This window comes from Tamandua tetradactyla, chromosome 18 (genome assembly GCF_023851605.1).
Source record: "Tamandua tetradactyla isolate mTamTet1 chromosome 18, mTamTet1.pri, whole genome shotgun sequence".
NCBI lineage: Eukaryota > Metazoa > Chordata > Mammalia > Pilosa > Myrmecophagidae > Tamandua > Tamandua tetradactyla.
In genome coordinates, this window is record NC_135344.1 from 33,771,500 (window position 1) to 33,795,863 (window position 24,364).

The 24,364-nt window shown below is 37.6% G+C and overlaps 1 protein-coding gene and 1 long non-coding RNA gene across 6 annotated transcripts in view; one reads left to right on the forward strand and one right to left on the reverse strand.

The window, feature by feature from the left end:
* The window catches only part of DYM (dymeclin), a 603,069-nt gene that overhangs the window by 346,793 nt on the left and 231,912 nt on the right, over positions 1-24,364 (forward strand). The window lies entirely within an intron of this gene.
* LOC143662094 (uncharacterized) overlaps positions 3,203-24,364 on the reverse strand; it is a 40,049-nt gene continuing 18,887 nt past the window's right edge. Inside the window, exons 2-3 of the long non-coding RNA XR_013165138.1 lie at positions 5,577-5,678; positions 3,203-3,446 (exon numbers count right to left, since the gene is read on the reverse strand). This is a non-coding gene — a long non-coding RNA (uncharacterized LOC143662094). The remainder of the gene's footprint in view (positions 3,447-5,576; positions 5,679-24,364) is intronic.

Consider the following 24,364-nt stretch of genomic DNA (forward strand, 5'->3'; position numbering starts at 1 on the left):
TATGACACAATGAAATCCTAGAAAGGGAAGTGCCAAAATATGCCTGAAGCAATAGGGAAATGCCTCATGAAAGAGACACCCTCAAAGCAACTTTTAACAGAGCAGTCAGAGTTTTCCAGAAGGACGGGGAGATTAGGTTGAGCATTCTAGATAGTTGGCAAACAGGCGCTAAGAACCGGAAGAAGAGAATGAATGCCTTGTGCTTCTCCCAGGAAAAGGTATCCTGGTTTGTCCAACAGTTAATTCTGGCAGTCAGGCTACCATTTCATTTAGGCTGATTAGAGCATAGTGCTGGTGAGACCAGAATCTGGTTTGTCATCTTCACCCACCCATACCAGTGAGTTTCAATTTCATGATGACCACCACATTGCTCTAATCGACAGCAGCCATAATCCTTGCCCACCAGCTCACAGCTGTGGGTTTAGTGTGTGTCTCCACACCCAGATGGGTGAAAGAGTGAGGGAATGTGAATGTTTCATTGTACATCCATGACCAAAACTGAAAAATGACTCTGAGATGGTCTTCTGATGATGAGTTATCATAGAAATTCATATAATTTCTGTATAGGAAGATTGTTCTTTTTTTTATTGATCCCAATAGATTTTTAACTCTTATGATTATATTTAGTTCTGCTACAGAAAGAATGTGACATAAATATTTAATCAGTCTCGGCAGAATTGGCCTTTTCTCGTGACTCTAGAGTATCTAACTTTACTGATCTAACACTTGTGCTATGTATGTTAAAGAATCAGGAAACCCAGAACTCAGGTTTTGCGGAAGAATTTTACAGTGGTTGTAGATCTTTGTGTGTTTTTTGTCAAGAGGGAGTTTGTAAAATATGATTACTTTAAAAGTGAGCATGCTTTTTGGTGGCAATAAAATGTGCTGGATTTGCTATTTTTATACCTGTTTTCCATTGCATTCTTAGTGTTTTTTACCCAAATTAATCAACATAGATGTCTGTGAACTTACCAATGTCATTATTAATATCTCCCAGACACTAGATTTTTAATAAGATCTCTTAATTTCTCCAAATGACATATAACAATATATATATATATATATTTTTAATTTGAGGCTGAGTTTCAGGTATTTGATAACTTTTTTTTTAATGAACTTGTGTTTTAGAACTTTTTTTTCTTCCCCCCAATCTACTTTACTCCACCTGGAACCAATTTGGTGTCTGTGGGAGTCATCCTTTTAATGTATTCTCTGTTAATCCACCATTTCCTGTGGCACAAGGAGGAATATAATGACACATTGAAATTCTTCTTTTAAAACATAAATTACAAACAAATCCAATAAAGAAATTTTTTCAAGTAGATTTGTTTCTTTCCTTATGAAATATCCATTAGTGTCCCCTTAATCTTATCTTTTGAACCTATCAGAAGAACATTTTAGAAGAGAAGTTGGAATGAATGTCTACATTTGCTTTTTAGGCCACAAGTAGAACAGACAGCATTATGTTATTAACAAGTTGAAATAGAACTTCAAGCCATATAGCATAACTGTGCATAGCTGAGAACCAAGCCAGCTCCACATTGCTGCCTGGTCATGTTGGGCATTTACAGAGCAAATGTCTGTAATGGAGAGCCAAAGCAACATCGTTTTTAAATAGTGCTTTGTTCAAAGTCAAAAGACATTTTTTAAAATACATTTGTCATATAGCAAGGCACGCTGGTAATAAATTGATCTGTTTATCCACACCTGTAAATGTAAATTAAACATCATCTTTAAAACAAGGGACAGTAGTATACTAATGAATACCAAATGAGTTTCTGTCTACCCAGTACATATGACCCTGACTATTTGCAAAATTTCTTTTTTATTATTTTTGAGCACCTTGTCCCCTTTGCTTTAGTAGTATGTGAAAATAAATGCTGTTAAGTACTTTGTTTTCTGTAAAGAGGAGGATGTGATTCTACAAGTTAATCTGTGATCAAGTCTTCAAACACAAATTTTCTCAGAAACATCTTGGAAATAAAGTTTGTACTGTAATAAGATAATGTGAGTAATAACACGGTTACTCCTAGATTTATATTGTAAAACCAAGATGCAGTATTTTGACAAAGACATCTTGAAATTAATATTTTAAATATTTCCCTGTTTTAAGTTTCTAAAAATATTGATGTTTAAGGTCTTTGTTGATGTATTTATATTCCAAAATAAGTGGATGATATAAGGTGAAGGCTGATTTATGGAAAATTAGCATGGAATTTGATTGAATTTCAAGTTTCAACTATGGTGTAAATTGTAATTGGTTAAAAGATTTTTTTTATTATGCTACAAATCTAGGGAATTTCTTATTCTGAATTTCTTTAGCAATTGAGGCAATAAAATATTACCGAAAAGTCTATTTTGTTGTGCTATATTGTTAAAATGGTCTTTTAAGATTATTACAAACTCTGTTACTTTTCAGATTTGGCAGTGGGATATTAGGTTATTTCATTCCTTCTGAGCTAGTACTGGATTATTTTTGTCAATATATTTTCCAGTGCATGGGCCGGTCTGTTAATCCTTCATACTAGAGATTCCCAGGATGTTTACTGCTGGTAGGAGATTCAGCTCCAGGAAACATGGCTTCTGCTGCCAAGGAGTTAAATGATTCAAGGGTTGTGCTTCTGCACCGTTGTGTAGTTTCCTGACATTCGTCCCAGATTTTTTTTTTGCTTATTTTCTTGGATATGCTTGGATACCCATGTTGCATTAAATGCTTTATAGTGTGTAAAGTTGCATGTTTGTGTGATCTCTTTTGTAAGTTTTGGTTTGCAAAAATCTCTCCTAGAAATAGAATGCATATTTAGCATATAAGTGAGTTAATCAATGGAATTAAAGGTATCTCAAGAATTCTTACTTTTGGGGTTGTGTTTTAATGAATGGTATTTATAATGTTACTAACAAAAGTGACTATTGGTCACCAGTGACTTCCATATTGCTAAAATCAGTGGAAATTTACTAGACTTTTTTGCCTTCTTAATTGTGTTTGATGTTACCTGTTCTGTCCTCAAAACAATCGCTTCTCGGTTTCCTTATCATTCTGTTCTTCCAGCCACTCCATAGCCACTTCTGTGAAGGTTCATTTTCTTCTTTCAAGATTTAAAGTGATTTTATGACATTCTTAAATGTTGGCGATCCCCTTTTCTCTCTTCTTCTGCCTGGTGATCCCAGTCATTCTCATCAATATATAGAAGTATCTGCTTGGTTTTTTCAAATTTATTAAGATGGATTTTAAATTGGGATCTGGGTGGAGGTCAGGTGCAACACAATGGGAAACCAAGGCAGGTTTCCCTGGGGTCCCAGAGAGGGGTGTTGTGGATGAGGGGTCAGTGGGAGGCACAGCTGGCTCAGGGGGCTCAACCAGCAGATGGGGAGCACAACAGCAGAGCGAGAGAGACTTCAGGGCTTGTGCCTCTCTTGTGGTCCAGGAGTAGAGGTAAGTAGCTTTCCTGTGGAAGTGGAAGGATTGGTTAGTTTAAGTAAAACATATGTGAAAAGGCAGAGGGACTGGCAGCCTTAGGGTGGTGAGGATGGTTAGCTTATCATTTGCGATCAGCTGTGGGTTCTGGGTAAAGTGTTAGGGTGGCCTGGGTGATGATGGCAGACATGGGTTTGAACTCTGGGGAGTATAGGTCCCTGGGGTGAAAAACTGTTTATTAACTAGGCCAAAGGTCAGTGTTGAAGTAAGTAGCTTAGAGTAAGATGGATGCCGAGGCAGCACCCCTAAATTTTGATAGTTATGACAAAATTTCTCACAGTCACCCCAAACTCTATACATCCAAAATGGAAATCTCTCTCTTCCCCACGGACCTCCCTGATCCTTTTTCCCTCTTCCCTGCCTCAGTGAATGGCACACCTTTTATGTAAGGTAGAAACCTGAGAATAATTTTTGATACTCCCTTCTTAACTTCCATATTCAATTCATCACCTTAAATATCAATTTTATCCTTAAGTATCTCTCAGTTTTACCCTTAAATATCTCTCAAATCCATCTGCCTATCTCCTTTTTCAATTCCTTAATCCACACTCTGATCTATTCTCCCCTACACTACTGCAGTGGCATCCTAACAGACTGATATCAGCTCTTGCTTCAGGGGTCTGCAGCCAGGCTGATTGTTTGAAAATAAACATCTCATCCTGTAACTCATCTGCATAATACACTTGACATACTTCACATTGTTCTTAGGATGAAATCAAGATCCTCTGTGCTCTCTGGCTCCACTTCCCTTCCTTTAAGCTGACTCACTTTCACGTTATACCTCCCAGCTCCCACCATGCTGGCCTTTTGTGTCTGCACAAGAGATACTTTTCCTTGCAGCACAGGGTCTTAGTCTATGTTGTTCCTTCTGCTTAAAATTCTTTTTCTGTTTCTCTTTCTTCATTCAAGTCTCACCCAATCATTACTTTTATAGGGAAACCTTCCCTCCTTCTTGATTAGGTGAAGGTCCCTGTATTGGTTTGTTAAATGCTGTTGGAATGCAATATAACCAGAAATGGAATGGCTTTTAGAAAGGGAATTTATTATGTTACAAGTTTCCAGTTCTAAGTCCAGAAAAATGTCCAAGTTATAACTCCACAAAGGATAGGTCAAGCCTACTTAAAATTAGGCCTAAGAGTCACCCCCAAAAGAACCTCTTTTGTTGCTCAGATGTGGCCTCTCTATCCAGCCAACACAACAAGCAAACTCACTGCCATCCCCCTGACTACGTGGGGCATAACTCACAGGGGTGTGGACATGCCTGGCAATGTGGGACAGAAATCCTAGAATGACCTGAGACTCAGCATCAAGGAATTGAGAAAACCTTCTGGATCAAAAGGGAGAAGAGTGAAATGAGACAAAATAAAGTGTCAATGGCTGAGAGATTCCAAACAGAATTGAAAGGGTATCCTGTAGGTTATTCTTACACATTAAATAGATATCACCTTGTTAGTCAACATATAATGGAGAGGCTGGAGGAAATTGCCTGAAAATGTAGAGCCGTGTTCCATAGCCGTGTTTCTTAAAAATGATTGTATGATGATGTCGTTTTCACAATGTGACCGTGTGATTGTGAAAACCTTGTGTCTGAGGCTCCTTTTATCTACCTTATCAACAGATGGGTTAAACATATGGAATAAAAATAAATAATAGGGGGAACAAATGTTAAAATAAATTTAGTTTGAAATGCTAGTGATCAATGAAAGGAAGGGGTAAGGGGTATGGTATGTATAATTTTGTTTTTTTTATTTTCGCTTTATTTCTTTTTCTGAATTGATGCAAATGTTCTAAGAAATGATCAGGATGATGAATATGCAACTATGTGATGATACTGTGAATTACTGATTATATATGTAGAACAGTATGATCATAAGTTAAGAATGTGTTTGCTATATTTTTAAAAATTAAAAATTAATAAAAAATGAAAAAAACTATAAAGAAAAAAAACTTTGTCCAAGTTAAGTTTTCCAGCGAAAGGATACCTTGACTCAGGAAAGGCCGACTGGGTCCAGAACACCTCTGTCAGCTGGGAAGGCATGTGGCTGGCATCTCCTGGGTTCTTTGGCTTCTTATTTCAAACAACTTCCCCAGTGACATTTACCTTTTCCATTTCCAAATGTTTGGGTCTCCTGTTGGCTGTGTCGCTTCTGTCAGCTCTGGCGACTGAAGCTTTTTCGAAAAGTGGCTCCAGTAAGCAGCCCACCTTGAATGGATGGAAAGACATCTCCGTTGAAACCACCTAATCAAAAGGTCCCACCCACAGTTGGGTGAGTCACATCTCCATGGAAACAACTTAAAAAGATCCCACTCAACAATATTGAATGAGGATTAAAGAACATGGCTTTTCTGGGGTACAAGACAGTTTCAGACCAGCAGAGCCCCCCTCTCCATTTTAAATTCTCATCTCTAGCACTTGTTACCCATTTAGGTCTATTTGATTAGTTTGTCCATAACATAAAATTAACAGCCATTCCTTAATGCCATCTGATAGCAAACTCATATTCACATTGTGCCTGTTTATCTACAGATATATTTTTTGGTTAGTTCAAATCAAGACCCAGACAAGGTCTTCACATCACATTTAATTAGACATGTCTCTTAAATTTATTTGAATCTGGAGCAGAGTTGGATTTTTGTAAATAACATTTTATTGGAAAACAGTTATGCCTTTTCATTTACATTGTCTATGACTGGTTTCTCACAGCAGCTTCAAAATATAGTTGCAATAGAGACAAAATGGCCTAAAAACCTAATATATTTACTATCTGGCCCTAGATCTAGAGCCCTTCCTACCTTCCTTCTTTTTCTTATTCTTTTTTTTTTTTTGACTAGTTGTTCTGCAGGTCAGTTTTCTTAGAGAATATCTCACATTCTGGATGTATCGGTTTGATCCTTCCTGTTGTCTTTTGTTTCCTTGATTTCTCCTATAAGATAAAAGTTAGCTCTAGAGGCTAGATCAGATTTAGATTCAGTTTTATTTTGGCAAGAATACTTCATAAGTGCTCCTGTATATTTCATTTACTGCATCATATCAGAAGACAAATAATATCTAATCCCAGCCATATTAAGATGGATGGTGGTAGTCTAATCCCTTAATTGTAAATTTCACTATCATTCTTCTGATGGTTTCATCCATTGATGAGGTTTTCTTGAAATAGTGATTTCATTACAGGCTACAAAGTAGCAATTTTCTAATTACAGTATTGCATGCATATTTGTTAGGTGGAATTCTTTTGTAAAGAACAATTTTCCATCATCAGTTAAGGTTAGTTGGAAAAAAAGGGTTAATGCTGAATTCTTTCTCTTTAGTATTTTTTAAATTATTTATCTTTATTACTGTTTTACAGATAGGAAAACTAAGACATTTCATGAAAAATGAAACCCACTTAACGATGGAGTCAAAGATCTTGAAATACAAGATGTCTTACTTACCAGTTCCCACCTCTAATCAACATTTATTCCTATTTTAAAAGGTGAAAAAATTACCCATATAAGACATACTGAAAATAATCACCATTAAACGATGACTAGCCCTATATTTCTCTAAACTCTTTGCATTATTAATTAGCACTTCAAAGTAAACATAATTATGTTTTTTTTGTTAAATTGGTAAGTAGCTTCATATTTCTTTAAATCTATTAACTAAAATAGATTTCAGTCTGGGGAACAGATAATGCCATTTGGTTTTAAACAGAATTTTATTTTAACCACCAAAGCTAAGGACATAGTAAGAAAATGACATTATTGCTCAAGGGTTGTCTTGTCTATTTTACCACCTAATCATAACACCCTTAAATTAATTCCAATAGAAAGTCTACAGGTTGCATAAATCAAACAGCCGAGTGCATCAGGGAAAGTGCAAATATACTGGATAGTTAGAAAAGCAAAGACAGTAGGACATCTTACTTGAACTTTTGCGATAATAAAACAATATTGAAGTGAAAACTGCTGAGTTTTTCTCTCATGTTGGTGACAAGAGCATTAATACTTTATATTGGTAGCATGTTGTAAGGTTTAAACTATAAAATAAGCAGGAAGCTCAATAACTTATTTGAAATAAGAAAAGCTGTGCTAAAACTTTTATAGGCATGAAGTTCCTTCAGGTTCAAACAAGTCTGGTCAACCCTCCTTATTCATCAGGACTACTTCAAATATGCCAACTTGCAAACAAGCAGTCTTATGACATGTAACTTAGGGTAAACTTGTTTATACATTGACTGAATAGTCACATAAAGGCTATAAAGATGGCAGTCATGCATCACTAGGCAGTGAAATTTGTCTTCTTTCATGATTTCTTTGATTTTTTTTCAGGAGAGAAATGCTTTTCTAAATAGTCTGAATCTTCCAACTGTAGTTCATCACCTGGAAAAGCTGAAACTCCCCATCAGCAGTTAACAATGTGATCGGCATCCATCTTTCCCTCCCTGCTCTTGCACGATCCAAAAAAAAATTGTGCAAATTAGAGAGAGAGGGAAAGGTTTCTAGTCTTCTTGTTTCATATAACTGTAGAGGTGTCAACCAAATTTCTTTTGATATGAAATCATCAGTTGCCTCTGATGGAGATAACAACTGGCAGTCCACCACCTTGGTCAATTCCAGGCTTATGGATGGTGCCTGCTCGTACAGGCATCATAGATAAAAAGGCAGTGTCAAAACAGCAGCCACCAGGTGGCAAGAAGGGCGTGAGCCAGGTTCTACAGTCGTGTTGCACAGGTGCAGGAAATTTCGAGAGTAGGCGCAGGAAGTTTTGCGAGTCTCAGTGGACACCAGTGCACCAATCAGCCAGGCCAGCAGGCGGCTCACACGTGGGTCCGGGCTCCTGTAGGGACCTGGGGGCCAGCATGTTGCCGGGGGCCACAGCAGGAGCACACCCACACCTCCTCAAAGATCTCCTCCCTTTAGTATTTAACTTTCAAAAAAGAGGTGTCTTTGTTACCTCCAGTAACAGCCATTACATCATTGCATTTTCTTTTTTGATTTGTCATTTGTTTGTATTGTCTTATTATGAACTCTTGGATTTTTGTATATATTCTGTGTATATATTACAGAGTAATTACTCTTTGATTTCTGTTTTTCCATTTCTGTGGGAGCCTTTGTAAATTGTCTCTTATGCCCTTTTGACAGAACCCCATGTGTTTTTTGATGGTTTCTTTGCTTCCTTGTTTTGACCAACAGTGTTTCTGGCTGATCTTGTCTATTTTCTGTCTTAGACCTAGAAACAGCCCTTCTTCCAAGAGACCTGGGATTCTTTTAGTGGGAATATTAATAAACCACAATCTGGGTGATACACGATGGAAGCTCATTGCTAAGGAATTTGTCATTTTTTTAGGTCTCTTTATTGGGCAAATTTAGGAAAATATATACTCTTGAAAAGAAAAAAGAATTCATACTGTTATTTCTGATTCATATTTAATATTATTTAACATAAATTCTATCATTTATTTCTTTGAACAGCATCAATATAATATTTTCTCTTCCACTGTGTGTGTATAATGTTTCAAAATAGTATTAATATTACTACTGATAATACTAATTGTACTGATATTTCTAATAATGCTTAGTGAACGAGGTTTTGGATTTTTTTTGATAACTCTACTTATCCTTAGAATGTATTCTGCTACTACTGAGTATGTATAGGCAATTCAGTATTTTAAAGTTATTCAAAATGTTATGTTGATAGAGATTAGTTTTTCTATGGAGTTATATTGATATATGTTATTTGTTTCCAATTTGGGAGATTTTTAAATTAAATTTTAACTTTTGAATATGTGTAATTTTAAACCTTACTAATAGAATATAATCTCAGCACTGCACAAAATACAGCATATATAGAATAACGTTCACTTCTTGTCATATTTTAAGAATGCTCAGTGTTAGTAATACTAAGGGCAGGATGCTCTCAGTGGTTTAGCTTTGACTTAGATGGAGGCAATAAGTGGTTGCATTGTCTGTAAAAAATTTGTAAACTATAATGAAACTTACTAGAAGTTGGTCTGCTTTTTTATTATCACTATACACCAGCAATTCTAAACACTATTAATGATAAAATATTCTTCCCTGCACTTGGTACACCACTTAGAAGCACATTAATCAATTATGAGACTCCAAAGGAGAGTAACAAGACTGATGAAGAATCTAGAAGCTATGCCCATGAGAGATGAAAGAATAGATACTTAATATCAATCAGGAAAGGAAAGATTAAGAGGTTCACTGTTTCTTCATATATTTAAAGGCTATCATGTTTGGAAAAAAGTTAGTCTTAGGGTATATAATTCCTATGCCATATTTGTTAAAAGTTATAGGAAACCAGGGCTTAGCTTATTATAAGGGAGAGTTTTCTAATTGTTAGGCGTATGTATCTGTGGACTGGATCAGTTTTCCAAATTGGAGAGTGGCGTTTTGCTTAAAGCTGTATAGTAAGGGTAGTGTGAATATCTAGCAGGAATAGTTAGCAAGACATGCAAGTCGAGTACTGGACAAGCTGGCTCCTGGGCCCTGTCAGCCTGTTTCCAGGCATCCTCACTGTTCGGTCCCATGCCACTGAAAAAAACTCACCATTATCTTCATATAAAAGCCCTGTTAGGGTATACTGATAATCATTCTTGTAATTGAAATGCCAAATGTTTTTAATCCATTATGGAGTAAAAAATGTAAATTAGTTCATAATGTTACCAGATATTTGAGAAGTTGAGATTGCAGTTTTAGGCATTCGCTTCTCAGGTCAAATGTCATTGCATTGGTTGGGGGGGTGGGGTGTATGTGTGTGGATTATAGGATGGCCAGGGGGACCTGACACAGATGCTCTGGTGTGGGAGTGCAAGTGTGTGTGTGAGCTGGATACGGGGAGTAGGGTCGCAGTGTGGGTACGTGCCAGGGTGTGTGTAGCATGGGCAAACCCCCATCACGGCCCTCACCTGTAACCTGCATACCTGTTTCCCAACCCTGTACATGCCCACGCCTGCATCCTGCCTCCCACTCACGCCTGCGCCCCAGCTGCCCCACCCCAGCACCCCTGACCTGTCTGTCCTGCCCCAGTGTGCTCCATGCATGTACCCACACACCTACCCCCTCACACTCCGATCTGCTTCCTGCTGCACTCTGCTGCCATGTTCCCCATGCCAAACCCTGACCCTACGCTCCAAAGCCTGCTCAAGCAGCTCCCTACTCCCACGGCCCCCACGCCACCTCCCTCACAGCCCCACGCTTCCAGCCACCAGTGTGGCTCCCTACATGCAAGCCCCCACTGTGCCCCATTGCAAGCCCCCCATTTTGCTGCATGCCTATCATACAAATGCAAAACTTTAGACTACTGAAGGAAGTCAACTTCCAAAATAACCCTATCAAGATGATTACATGTCTCAAAGGCTACAGAAAACCACAATATCATATGAATATGCAGACAGATGTAGCCTAGCCTAATGACAAAATTAAAACACTGGAGGAGACAGACTTTGAAACAACTAATCAAAGATGCTCAGACAACTACTAAATAAATTCAACAGGTTGGCTAATGACATAGAAGAGATCAAGAATGTTCATATTGTAAGTTGATTGGTTTTGTTAATAAAAATTTTTTTAAAATTTAGAGAGATCAAGAAGGCACTAGAAAAGCATAAAGAAGAATTTAAAAGAATAAATAGAAAAATAGCAGATATCACAGAGCTTAAAGATGCTGTGGACCAAATAAATAATATAATAGAGACACCCAACAGCAGATTTTGAAGAGGTAGAAGAAAGAATAAGCAAACTAGAGGACAGGAAAATTAATTTTGAGCACACAGAAGAATAAATGGCAAAAAAGGTGTTAGTGTATCAAACACTGGGGACTCCAAGTCTCTAGGCCGAGCCCTGGACCTTGAGGCTTGCTCTGGTGTAGCTTATTTATGTAGTAGAGAAGTATAGCCTACCTATAGGCATGCCGAAGAGTTAATTCTCAGGGACCTTTTTTGTTCTTCAGCTTTGGTCTCTCCCTCTCTAAGCCCAACTCTGCAAGTGAAATCATTACTCTCCCCCCCAGAGGGGTCAAGACATCCACAAATGAAAGTCTGCCTGATGGCATGGAAGATGACTGCCAGGCATGAGCCTGGCTCTGGTGCCATGGGATCGACAATGCTTTTCTGACCAAAATGGGGGAAAGAAGTGTAATAAAATGGGTATCAGTGGCTGAGACAGTTCAAATAGAGTCGAGAGGCTACTCTAGAGGTTGCTCTTAAGCAAGCTTCAGCTAGACGTTGCTGCTTATCATGGTTTGCCAAGCCCCAACCAAAACCATTCCAGCCAATCCTAAAGAACATCCAGGGCAATGTATATGATTCTACAAAGGTTCCATGCACTAAGGTAACTTTCCAGAAACCTACAACCTCCAGGTGGGTTCCTAGGCCAAATAAGTCCTAAAACCCAGAGGGATCAGCCTCTCCAGAACATCAGCTAATTCCATCTCCCTATCCCATATTACTGACAGCCCCTTCCAACATGAAAACATTAGAATGGTCATAACCCAATTACCCCCTAAGGAGTGGGAGAAAGATCAAAGGTGATGGTGGAATTATGCAGAGAAGGTAGGATTTAACAAAACAAGTATGATTGCTGAATCATTATAGTGATATTTCTTTTAGTTTCCAGTATCTTAGAGCAGCTAGAAGTAAAAACCTAAAATTGTGAAATTGTAACCGATACCAAACTCTGAAATCTGTTCTACAACTATTTGTTGTGCTGTGCTTTGAAATTTATTGCTTTTTTGTATATATGTTATTTTTCATAAAAAAAGAAGAAAGGGCGGGCCACGGTGGCTCAGCAGGCAAGGATGCTTCCCTGCCATGCCAGAGGACCCGGGTTCGATTCCTGGTGCCTGCCCATGTAAAAAAAATAAATAAATTTAAAAAAAAAAAAAAAAGAAGAAGAAGAAGAAAAAGTCATTGCATTGATGAAGCCTTTCCTAACTACCCAAATTCTATTAAGCCCTTCAGCCCCTCTCCCATTACACTTTATATGTTCTTTTTAATTTCCTCGATTTCTTTAACTGAAATTATCTTAATTTCTTTACTTTTTTATTCTCTCTTTCAGTCAATCTTCAAATGAATGTTTCTTGCATGCAGAGTTCATGTCCTATCTTTTGTACCACTGAGTTGCAGCTGTTTAGAATAGTGCCTGTCTTTTGGTTATGCTCAGAAATGGATGAATGAATGCATAAGGAAATACTAATTGAAATAATACTTTCTTATGTTCTAGCAACTCATTCACAGCATCTACTTTTGGGGCTCTGTCCATGCCACCTCTTTGTCTTTGCCCTATAATTCATTTTTGCATTTGGCCTTAAATGACATAAATATTGTGATGGTTAGGTACTGGTGTCAGCTTGGCCAGGTGATGTACCCAGTTGTCTGGTTGGATGTTTCGTGGTTGGTTGATAAGTCAAAAGGCTGGTTTATCAAATCGTCAGTCAGTTGATTGCAGCTGTGGCTGATTACATTTACGATCACCTAAGGGCTTGTCTCCTGAAAACAAGATAAACCAATCAGTTGAAGACTATTGCAGAAGTGAGACTTATTCAGTTTCTTCATTCAGCAAGCCTCTCCTCTGGAATTTGTTGAGACCCTTCATCGGAGCAGCCAGTTTCACAGCCTATGGTACAGATTTTGGAATCTCCCATTCCCATGGTTGCAAAACACTTTTATAAATCTCATGCTTACAGATAACTCTTGTTGGTTCTGTTTCTCTAGAGAGCTCTAATACAAATATACAGGGGCCCAAATCTTAATTGGAGACCTAGGGAATCTAGTTGTTGTTTTTTTTTAGTTTTGTGGGTTTATTTTTGTTTGTTTGTTTTTTGTTTTTGCCTTTTTTATATTAAGCTGTGAAGCCTACTAGAATAGAATAGTTTCATGGAAATGGTATGACTGGGTAAAAGACAATGCACATTTTGAAGATTTATTAGTTACTATATTGCCTTCCAGAAATAACACACCAGTTTATATTCAATTAACTGCGTATGATAATGTCCATTTTCCTGTATTCTTGCTATCTCTATTATCTTAAAATAAAAGACCTATTTTGATAGCCAAAAATTGGTATTTTATTGTTATGATTTAATTGTTTTAATCACTCATGAGAGCAAATTGTGTTTCAGATGTTTATTGTATGTATATTTTGTTAATTTTCAGTGCATATATTTTGTTCATTTATCAGCTGTTATTTTCATCTTTCACTTACTGATTTCTAAGAGTTCTTTATATAGACACAAGAGTTTTCTTGTGTGTCTTATGTTACAAATGATTATCTTATGTTACAAATATATGTTACCTTTTAATTTTATTGGTGGTGTGTTTTGTCATTTAAAATTTTTTTATATACATATATTGACCAGTCTTTTTTCTTATGGCCACCTCTTCCATGCCTTCATTTTATTCTTCTGGCTCTTTTGGATTTACTTTTTACATTCAACTCTAATTCATTTGAAATTGAGTTTAAGTCATACTGTGAGATAAATTTCTACTTTTTTCCCCCAAATACGTCACCAGTTTCTCTGGAGACAGTTATGAAAAATCCCTCCTCTTTCCGAAGTTTAAATGTCTCTTTTATCAGCTACTAGATGCTGTTTCTGGGTTTCTGTTTTATTTTATTGATTCATGTGTCTATTCCTTTACCAGTGCCATTGTTTATTTTTGTCCTATGAATTCTTTTTCTTTTATTTTTCTTATTTGACTTGTTAAAACATGTGAAACTAGGATCGTTTACTTTTTTCTTCATATTTCATTCCTTTAATTTTTTTCCTAGTCCACATCACATATTATTGCTATATCATATACATATAAAGTTCCTATGAAAGTACATCATATTGTGAAAAAATTCTTTAAAGTAGACAAAAGCATAATTTCTATAAATTACCGTCATAATGGCTGGGATGTGCATTTCTTTTTCTTTTTTTTAAATTTTAATGCAATTTTATTGATATATATTCTATATTCACATACCATATTATCACCCAAAGTGTATAATCAGTGGTTCACAAAATCATCATTTAGCTGTGCATTTATTATCACAATAGACTTTTTGTTTCTTTTTTGTGAAAAATAGCATATATACAAAAAAGCAATAAACTTCAAAGCATAAGCACCATCACCTTTGATCTTTCTCCCACTGTTTAGGGATATTTAGGCTCTGCCCATTCTAAGTTTTTCACATTGGAAGGGCCTGTCAATAATATGGGATAGGGGGATGGAACTAGTTGATTTTCTGGAGAGGCTGGCCCCTCTGCATTTCAGGACTTATCTGGTCCAGGGACCCATCTGGAGGTTGTAGGTTTCTGGAAAGTTACCTTAGTGCCTGGAACCTTTGTAGAATCTTATATAGCAATCTAGGTATTCTTTAGGGTTGTTAGAAATGGTTTTGGTTGGGGTTTGGCAAACTATGATAGATAGCAATGTCTAACAGAAGTTTACATAAGTGTGGCCTCAGTAGTCTCTCAGTTCTATTTGAACTCTCTCAACCACTGATACCTTCTTTGTTACACTTTTTCCCCTCTTTTTTGTCAGGATGGTGTTGTCGATCCCATGGTGCCAGGGCCAGCCTTATTCCTGGGAGTTATCTCCCACACCACCAGGGAGACTTTCACCCCTGAATGTCAACGTCCCATGTTTGTGAGGCCAATGATTTCACTTGCAGAATTGGACATAGAGAGAGAGAGAGAGAGCCCAATCTGAGCAACAAAAGAGAGCCTCCAGAAGTAATTCTTACCTATACCTACCTGTAGGTAGGCTAAGCTTCTTTACTATCTACGTTAGCTTCACAAGAGCAAGCCTCAAGATCCAGGGCTTGGCCTATTGATTTGGTTATCCCTAATGTTTGACACAGTATCAGGGGTTTCCGCGGTGGTAAAGCTTAATGGTTCTATATTTTCTTCTCCCATCCCTCAAGAGACTTGGGCAATACTTTTTTGATTATCTGCTTAATATACACTGGGATGTATCCAGGCATTACATTAAGCTATACAGGATTAAAGGCCCTTATTCTGGGATCCCTGTGTTTGGGTTAAATTTAGGTTCTGGATAACATAAACCTTTCTTCCTTTGGTCTTATAGAGTAGGTGAAGTTCTAGAATGCAGACAATGTCTTCCTTACCCCTGTGTTTTGAAGTACCTTAATCCTGACATGGTCTGCTCTTTCTTATTTCTAAATACCAGGTTATACATATATAACACAGCCTCTCAAAATATAGGAATAATAATTACCACTCCAGACTAAATGTAAGTAATATAAGAGCTTATAGTCTATGCCCCAAATTTCTTATAAGTGTTTTCTAAATGAGACTATGCAATATTTGCTCTTTTGTTTCTGGCTTGTTTTGCCTCACCAAATGTCCCACAGGTTCGTTCACAATATTGCGTGCCTCACAACTTTGTTTTTGTAGCAGCACAATATTTGCTCATATGTACGCACCATCACTCACTGTCTGCTTCTCATTCAGTGCATCCTTTAGCTTCTTCCATCCATTGAGCATCATATATAAATGTCCAAAGTCAAAAGTCCATTAACACTCTCAATTTTAGGTAATTTCATTTTTCCCAAGAGTAACACACCCTCACCAAATAGAATATCCAAGCCTCCCCTTAACTCTTCTCCCTTGCCACATTATTTACCCCTGGTATTGCTGTGGTACTGTTGGTGTTTTCCTGTTAACCATAGCTGACATCATGCATCACAGTTTCCCTCCTATCCCACAATATTATACACTCTTTGTACAAGATTTCGTATCCTTGAAGTAGTTCGTGCAAAAACTTAATTATATTTTTAGTGTTAATTGGTGGGACACATGGGTCTATATAATTCCTTTCAATCATGTTCACCTTCAATGTGGTAATATTACCTACAGAACCACTAGTGAACCATCTTTACTCCTATCTATCCCATTGCATTTAAGTTCAACCTCACTAGCTAACCATTCACCCATCTCTAGCTTCCATGTATCTCTGGGTCCTGTATCCTATATTATAAGCCTCTGACTTTCCCTTTACCATGGTCATAAAAGTGAATCATACAGTATCTATCCTTTGTGTCTAGTTTATTTCATTGCCATTCATTTTTTAATGTAATTTTATTGAGATATATTCACACACCTACAGTCCATCCAAAGTATATCATCAGCAGTTCACAGTATCATCACATAGTTGAGCATTCATCACCAGGATCATATTAGAACATTTGCATTACTCCAGAAAAAGAAATAAAAAGAAAAAAGAAAGCCCCAAACATCCCATACTCCTTACCCCCATTGACCATTAATATTGTACTCTATCCATTTTTAAAACATTTTTATTATAAAATACAACATTATACAAAAAACAATAAATTTCAAGTACGTTATAACGTAGTTGTTCTGTAGAACACATTTCAGAGTTTGGTGTGGGTTGCTGTTTCACAAGTTGAGGTTTTTCCTTCTGGCTTCTCCAAGACACTGGACAATTCCCATAGCCTGCCCATGCCAAAAAAAAACCCCCAAAAACATGAACAGAAAATTCACAAAAGAGAGAAAAGTGACCCTTAAACATATGAATGAAAAAATATTCAAACCTCCACCCATAATTAGAGAAATGCCAATTGAACCCACACTTACATACCTTTCCTCACCCATAAGAAATATAATGATATAATGATTCAGCAGTCATACTCATTTGTTAAATCCTATCTTCACATGTTATAACTCCTCCTCCTTTGATCCTTCTGCGAATCTTTAGTGGTATTTGGGTTCTGCCCTTCCTAATTTTTTCATGTTGGAAAGGGGTGTCGATAATATGGGATAGAGGAATGGAACTAGTTGATATTCTTGGAAAGGCTGGCCCCTCTGGGTTTCAGAACTTATCTAGCTTAGGAACCCATCTGGAAGTTGTATGTTCCTGGAAAGAAATCTTAGTACATGAAATTTTTGTAGGATCTCAGATGGAGCCCTTAGGTGTTCTTTAAGGTTAACAATAATGGTTTGGGTTGAAGTTTGGCAAACTATGGTAGTTAGTAGTATCTAGCTTCAGCTTTTGTAAGAGTAGCCTCTCGACTCTATTTGAACTCTCTTAGCTGCTGATAACTTATTTTCTTACATTTCTTTTCCCCTGTACCCATTTTTAAGACTTACAATAGAGAGAGTTTAACTAAGACCAGGTAGTATTGTCAGAGATAGATAGATCAGGGACCAGAACAAATTATCCAACTGTAGACCCATACAGACCCAAGCAGCTGACTTTTTTTTTCAGTATAGTTATTCAATCATTATCAAATATCAGGGCTACTGGATTACAGCTCATCAACTTCAGATCTTCCCTTCTGGCTATTCTAAAACACCAGAAACTAAAAAGAAATGTCTATATAGTGAATCAGTATTCGTAGTCATTTGTTAAATCCTACTTACTCAGTTAACATCTCCTCCCTCTCATATGATCATTCTCTCAATCTTCAGAGGTATCTGGGCAGTGACAATTTTAACTTCTTTGTGCTGGAAAGGGGTGTTGACCTTATGAGGTAGAGGAATAAAACTGGTTGATGTTTTTAAAGAGACTGCTAGCTCTGGGTTTCAGGGTTTATCTGGCATAAAATCAATCTCTAAAGGCCTTCGCTTGCTGAAAAAAATAAACTTACTAAGATAAACTTTTATAGAGGCTTAGGTAGAGCCTAGGGCAGTCCCTAAGGTTCTCAGGAATACTGTTGGTTGGGGCTTGGCACACTGTGGTAGTTTATAGTGTGTAGCTTAAGTTTGCATAAGAGTAACCTCCAGAACAACCTCTCAACTCGATTTGAAATCTCTTCTTTGTTCCATTTTTTTTCCTGTTTTTGGTCAAGAAGGCATTCTTAGTCTCTCATTGCCAAGGCCAGGCTCATCCTTAGGAGTCATGTTCCACGTAGGGGAAGAGGGTAGTGAGTTTATTTGCAGAATTGAGTGCCATTCATTTATGTGTTTGAATAACATAAAGTTAAGTCCCTCCTTAGTACTCTTCATTTTCAAAGTCTTTTTGGCTCTTTTTACTGATTTCTTCTTCTTAGGAGTTCAGTAATTGCCCTTCATGAATCTGTGGCACGGGGTTAATATGGATAGGTTTCAGGGGCTCTATGAAAATCTTTAAATTTAATATAAAATTTTATATGTATATGACTTGGTACATGTTTCTGTTGGGAAAACCCATATCTTTTATCAGAATTTCAAAGGAACACGAACAAAAAAATTAGGGCCACTGTGAGAAAGTTACTTTAAGACCAAAGAATACTCTTCCCGAGATTTTGAATCTATTGAGTAGTGGCATCTTTTGTAATATTTCCTCTTGCCAAAGTCTTTTAATTGATTTGTCTTTATTTATACCCAACAATAAATTTTTTTAATTTTATTCATATAGGTCCTAAATATTTCTAATTAACATTATTTATTGGTGTCTTATATCTACAAAATGATCTTCTAATAAGGGGATATGAAGGAAGGAAAAACTGGAGGTTGGAAACAGAAATACAGAATATTCTGGATAGCCCATAATGTTTGCTTTTTTGGGGGGGGGGGGCGGTGGGGAGGGTGTGCATGGTCCGGGAATTGAACCTGGGTCTCCCGCATGGAAGGCGAGGATTCTACCATTGAACCACCCATGCACCCTAGCCCATAAAGTTTTGTCCCAGGTAATCTCATTTTTCTTTTGAAAGGTCTTTAAACTATATAGTTAAGAAAATCAATAAGTAAAACATCATAGTGAAAACACAAATTATTAATTTTATTGTCAGAGTATTATAGAATACATTATATTCAAAAGCCTAATTGTGGGATCTTTCATAAACATTCTTCTGCTTTCATAAACATTCTTTTGGGATCTTTTACAGACTTAAATGTTGTTCTAAAGCAGAACATTTTTATAATTTATTTTAGTGAAGTATGACAGTATCAAATAACATTTTAGAACTATACATTCCATAGTTTTTGACATTTTCATTTACGAAGGCACTACAGAGATTTTATTTTTTTATGAAAGTATGACTCTTAAGTAACAGTAACTGTTTTTAGTGGGACAATTCCAGACCACATTTGCTTATTTCCCAGGCTTTGATTTTTCTGATGGTTCAAGCTTTAGCTGTAGAGGTCAGAATCACAATTGAGTACTCTAGATTTGAATCTCGTAATATTAAGCTGTATCTTATTCAGTTTATCAGTAAGACTAGTGCATTTTTTAAATGAAAAAATGTTAGCTTTTTAATGTTCTTTTCCATTTGGCCAATATATACAGCCATACGAAGTTTCTTTCATGTCTTTGAATTTGCCTAGATCTCCCTGCTTTAGGGTATTCCTAAATATGTTATCCATATGATTGAAATAATCACCGCTGTACCTTTAAAGGTTTTGAATTAATTAGTTATTAATTTATTTCTGTGGTACATGAACATGGCAGAGATACAAGCAGTACAAAAATATATACAGTGTAATGTAATTGTCTCTTCCATTTATCATTTTCATTTTGATGTGGTTAAATTTATGAGTCTGGGCGGCGGCTGACCCGCCCGCCCTCCTTCTCCCCTCTCTTTCTCCGCCGGCCCGCCGCGCGGAGCCCACGCCCCGCAGCGGCCGACCCGCCCGCCCTCCTTCTCCACTCTCTTCCCCCTCCTACTCCGGCGGCTCTCCAACCACCACGGTGCCCTCTTCCGCCGTCACCGGCTCCTCCGCCACCAGCCTCGACAGCCTTGCCGCCCTCACCTTTCCTCCTCCAGAACAGCTACTGGGGGAGTGGAGACAATACAGAGCAGCTCCCGGAGCCATGACGGAGATCAAAGGGACAGCATACCCCATCCTGGAACGGCTGACTGTCTGGGAGAACCAGCTCCGGTGAGAACACCGAGGGACGCGGGCTTTCCTGGGCGGGACGGCAAGCAGCCGGAGTCCCTCCCTTCCTCCTTCCCAGGCCAGCTGGCAGAATTGGGCAGGCAGTCCCCTCAGGCCGCGGCAGCTGGCGTCCCCACCACGCGAGGCCCCCCGTACCAACTGAAAGAGTAGGGTCAGAAATCCCCAGACTGCGGAGAACGGTGACCAGGGGGTCCCTTCCAAACACGTGACTCCCCAGTCCGCCTGGGAACAGTGTACTCTCCCGGGCTGTGACTGCTGGCGCCCTTCCGCCACACTTGGCGCCCCGGGCCGACTAGGAAATTTGGTCAGGTGCTCTCACGTGCTGTGGCGGCCGGCGACCCTCCCCGCGTTCGGACCCCCGGACCGGCTGGCACTCTTCCAAGACGCTTCGGCTGCCAAACCTCCCCTACAGCGAGAGTTTTCCAGAGTTACAGGACCCACAGCAACTTTTACTGGTGGATCCCGTAGACAAACATGTGCCACGAGCGCCACCTACTGGGCAGGATAAGAAAAACAGAACCCAGAGATTTCACAGAAAAACCTTACAACCTGTGGGGTCCAACATTCAGGGAAATCTGACTAAATGCCCAGACGCCAGCAGAAGATAATGGATCACGCTCAGAAAATTGAAAATATGGCCCCGTCAAAGGAAAAAACCAATAGTTCAAATGAGATACAGGAGCTGAAACAACTAATGCTGAATATACGAACAGAAATGGTAAACCTCTTCAAAAACGAAATCGATAAATTGAGGGAGGACATGAACAAGACATGGGCTGAACATAAAGAAGAAATAGAAAAACTGAAAAAACAAATCACAGAGCTTATGGAAGTGAAGGATAAAGTAGAAAAGATGGAAAAAACAATGGATACCTACAATGATAGATTTAAAGAGACAGAAGATAGAATTAGTGATTTGGAGGATGGAACATCTGAATTCCAAAAAGAAACAGAAACTATCGGGAAAAGAATGGAAAAATTTGAACAGGGTACCAGGGAACTCAAGGACAATATGAACCACATAAATATACGTGTTGTGGGTGTCCCAGAGGAGGAGAGAAGGGAAAAGGAGGAGAAAAACTAATGGAAGAAATTATCACTGAAAATTTCCCAACTCTTATGAAAGATATAAAATTACAGATCCAAGAAGTGCAGCGCACCCCAAAGAGATTACACCCAAATAGGCGTTCTCCAAGACACTTACTAGTTAGAATGTCAGAGGTCAAAGAGAAAGAGAGGATCTTGAAAGCAGCGAGAGAGAAGCAATCCATCACATACAAGGGAAACCCAATAAGACTATGCGTAGATTTCTCAGCAGAAACCATGGAAGCTAGAAGACAGTGGGATGATATATTTAAGTTATTAAAAGAGAAAAACTGCCAACCAAGACTCCTATATCCAGCAAAATTGTCCTTCAAAAATGAGGGAGAAATTAAAACATTCTCAGACAAAAAGTCACTGAGAGAATTTGTGACCAAGAGACCAGCTCTGAAAGAAATACTAAAGGGAGCACTAGAGTCAGATACGAAAAGACAGAAGAGAGAGATATGGAGAAGAGTGTAGAAAGAAGGAAAGTCAGATATGATATATATAATACAAAAGACAAAATGGTAGAGGAAAATATTATCCAAACAGTAATAACTCTAAATGTTAATGGACTGAATTCCCCAATCAAAAGACATAGACTGGCAGAATGGATTAAAAAACAGGATCCTTCTATATGCTGTCTACAGGAAACGCATCTTAGACCCAAAGATAAATATAGGTTGAAAGTGAGAGGTTGGGAAAAGATATTTCATGCAAATAACAACCAGAAAAGAGCAGGAGTGGCTATACTAATATCCAACAAATTAGACTTCAAATGTAAAACAGTTAAAAGAGACAAAGAAGGACACTATATACTAATAAAAGGAACAATTAAACAAGAAGACATAACAATCATAAATATTTATGCACCGAACCAGAATGCCCCAAAATACGTGAGGAATACACTGCAAACACTGAAAAAGGAAATAGACACATATACCATAAAAGTTGGAGACTTCAATTCACCACTCTCATCAATGGACAGAACATCTAGACAGAGGATCAATAAAGAAATAGAGAATCTAAATACTACTATAAATGAGCTAGACTTAACAGACATCTATAGGACATTACATCCCACAACAGCAGGATACACCTTTTTTTCAAGTGCTCATGGATCATTCTCAAAGATAGACCATATGCTGGGTCACAAAGCAAGTCTTAACAAATTTAAAAAGATTGAAATCATACACAACACTTTCTTGGATCATAAAGGAATGAAGTTGGAAATCAATAATAGGTGGAGTGCCAGAAAATCCACAAATACATGGAGGCTCAACAACACACTCTTAAACAACGAGTGGGTCAAAGAAGAAATTGCAAGAGAAATTAGTAAATACCTAGAGGCGAATGAAAATGAAAACACAACATATCAAAACTTATGGGACGCAGCAAAGGCAGTGCTAAGAGGGAAATTTATTGCCCTAAATGTCTATATCAGAAAAGAAGAAAAGGCAAAAATGCAGGAATTAACTGTCTACTTGGAAGAACTGCAGAAAGAACAGCAAACTAATCCCAAAGCAAGCAAAAGGAAAGAAATAACAAAGATTAGAGCAGAAATAAATGAAATTGAAAACATGAAAACAATAGAGAAAATCAATAAGACCAGAAGTTGGTTCTATGAGAAAATCAATAACATTGATGGGCCCTTAGCAAGATTGACAAAAAGAAGAACAGAGAGGATGCAAATAAATAAGATCAGAAATGGAAGAGGAGACATAACTACTGACCTCACAGAAATAAAGGAGGTAATAACAGGATACTATGAACAACTTTATGCTAATAAATACAACAATTTAGATGAAATGGACGGGTTCCTGGAAAGACATGAACAACCAACTTTGACTCAAGAAGAAATAGATGACCTCAACAAACCAATCACAAGTAAAGAGATTGAATTAGTCATTCAAAAGCTCCCTAAAAAGAAAAGTCCAGGACCAGACGGCTTCACATGTGAATTCTATCATACATTCCAGAAGGAATTAGTACCAACTCTCCTCAAACTCTTCAAAATAATCGAAGTGGAGGGAAAACTACCTAATTCATTCTATGAAGCCAACATCACCCTCATACCAAAACCAGGCAAAGATATTACAAAAAAAGAAAACTACAGACCAATCTCTCTAATGAATATAGATGCAAAAATCCTCAATAAAATTCTAGCAAATCGTATCCAACAACACATTAAAAGAATTATACATCATGACCAAGTAGGATTCATCCCAGATATGCAAGGATGGTTCAACATAAGAAAATCAATTAATGTAATGCACCACATCAACAAATCAAAGCAGAAAAATCACTTGACCATTTCAATTGATGCAGAGAAGGCATTTGACAAGATTCAACATCCTTTCCTGTTGAAAACACTTCAAAAGATAGGAATACAAGGGAACTTCCTTAAAATGATAGAGGGAATATATGAAAAACCCACAGCTAATATCATCCTCAATGGGGAAAAATTGAAAACTTTCCCCCTAAGATCAGGAACAAGACAAGGATGTCCACTGTCACCACTATTATTCAACATTGTGTTAGAAGTTCTAGCCAAAGCAATTAGACAAGAAAAAGAAATACAAGGCATCAAAATTGGAAAGGAAGATGTAAAACTATCACTGTTTGCAGACGATATGATACTATACGTCGAAAATCCGGAAAAATCCACAACAAAACTACTAGAGCTAATAAATGAGTACAGCAATGTAGCAGGCCACAAGATCAACATTCAAAAATCTGTAGCTTTTCTATACACTAGTAATGAACAAGCTGAGGGGGAAATCAGGAAACGAATCCCATTTACAATTGCAACTAAAAGAATAAAATATCTAGGAATAAATTTAACCAAAAAGACAAAAAACCTATATAAAGAAAACTACAAAAAACTGCTAAAAGAAATCACAGAAGACCTAAATAGATGGAAGGGCATACCGTGTTCATGCATTGGAAGACTA